The sequence below is a fragment of the Oratosquilla oratoria genome, chromosome 6 (genome assembly GCF_046742065.1).
Source record: "Oratosquilla oratoria isolate Oo_2021 chromosome 6, ASM4674206v1, whole genome shotgun sequence".
NCBI lineage: Eukaryota > Metazoa > Arthropoda > Malacostraca > Stomatopoda > Squillidae > Oratosquilla > Oratosquilla oratoria.
Genome location: NC_134782.1, coordinates 85670869 through 85673075, shown reverse-complemented (window position 1 = coordinate 85673075; position 2207 = coordinate 85670869).

Below are 2207 nucleotides of genomic sequence, written 5' to 3'. Positions count from 1 at the left end.
ATTATTGAGGTCATTTGCACACTTTTCATACTCCTTTTCATACACAAGATCCAAGTACTCATCAGCCATAACTTTTCTGGATGGAGGAATATAACCTGGCCTCAGGCTCTGAACCATCTTGAGAAACTGAGGATGTTGAACAAGACGAAATGGTAAATTTGTAGCAAATATAATTCTTGCAACTTCTTTGTCGAGATTTTCCTTTTGAGAGGCTGAAGTTTTTATGATAAATCTGTCCAGAGATGTTGATGACTTTCTTTTAGATGAAAATGATTTAGCAGAAGTGGCGCCTGTGGAGGAGTCTGATAGTGACCTTTTTAATGGTGGAGTCAGGTTTGCAGATAATTCAAGTGGAGCCGATGATGAAGGGATTGAAGCTGTTGATACAGATCCTGAAATGGAAACAAAAACTTTTAGCATATTGCATAATTCATAAATGAATAAATAAATTAATGAATACAGTGTGATTTAGGCTACTTTTGAGTACAGTAGTTATTTTTTAGATAGTGATCATATTCACACAAGCCACTAAATTATTTGGAAATAATTATCAGGATATGAAATAGGTGGGCTTGGAATTCATCCCACACAGGATTCAGTGCACTTTTAAATTCACTAAAAATAATGGGTTAGTTGGGTTAGGTTAGGCTAAATCCCTTTGGGCTGAATCCCATGTGGGCTGAATTCCAATGGAACCTATGAAATATATTACACAATGTTGAATGAAATGAATAACAATCATCTAGGCCCCAAAGTTGAGTGGATACAGTATATTATAGTAATATAGACATTACCCAAATTTAGAAGTAATGAAGTTGAAGTATCATCTCTTTAGGCCTTCACATTTTTATTGCACATGCTCTCCATTGTTCACCAAATTTATATAGTTGCGTTTGAAAAGAGAGAAAGGCACACAATATAAGTAAAATTATTTACCTGGGTCATCAATTTCTTCTTCTGTATGCTGTGGCTGACCTTGGCATTTATCTCTCTGAGATTTTAATCTTGACACAATGCCCTGTAGTTCCTGGCTGCAGTCTTTGCATTTAGCTTGGTATCCTTTGCCAGAAGTTGTTGGTAGTTTTTTCGAAATAACTTCAGACAGGATCATTTTTTCTGCATGAAGGAACCACTCTGCCAGGTCCAGAAGATATCCTTCCTGGTTGATTCCAAAGCAGCAACTAACTCAGTGAGAAGCTGCTTACCTAAAACAAGTTTCAACAAGAATCTTGTTGAAACTTGTTGTGGGTTGCACAGTGATATATACTAAATGTAGGTTTATACCGTTCCTTGTATACTTGTGGCAAGTCTATATAACACTGCTCCTTATATTGATATCCTAAAAATGTCCTTTAGCAATCAGATCGTATATTAGATAGCAATCCAACAATATTTAAAATCTATAAAAAAAATCTATTTAAATCAAATAAATCTGATTTAGATATATATTTTTTATATATATATTTTTGAAAAGATAAAAAAATCGTCAACCCTGGTGTCCACTAACCTCATACAATAATACCTGTTCAGTCCGGCTAAAATTGGCATTTCAAAGCATAACAGTGCCTTAAAAATAGTTTCTTATTTCACTATAAAAGTATATATTAACTTATACTGCATTGAAAAAGTCAATAGTTGATATATTTGTCCTATATACAATGTTAGGTTTCTAGTTTTGATATATTTGTCCAATGTAAAATATTAGGTTGCAAAGAAAGCAATGGCCTCCGCTAGCAGACCCAGGGATCTGTGTGCGCACGTCCTGTGTAACAGTAGTCCTTGATATATATATATATATATATATATATATATATATATATATATATATGTGTGTGTGTGTGTGTGTGTGTGTGTGTGTGTGTGTGTGTGTGTGTGTGTGTGTGTGTGTGTGTGTGTGTGTGTGTGTGTGTGTGTGTGTGTGTGTGTGTGTGTGTGTGTGTGTGTGTGTGTGTGTGTGTGTGTGTGTGTGTGTGTGTGTTTGTGTGTGTGTGTGTGTGTGTGTGTGTGTGTGTGTGTGTGTGTGTATGTGTGTGTGTGTATATATATATATATATATATGTGTGTGTGTGTGTGTGTGTGTGTGTGTGTGTGTGTGTGTGTGTGTGTGTGTGTGTTTGTGTGTGTGTGTGTGTGTGTGTGTGCGCACGCGCGTGTGTGTGTGTGTGTGTGTGTGTGTGTGTGTATGTGTGTGTGTGTGTGTGTGTGTG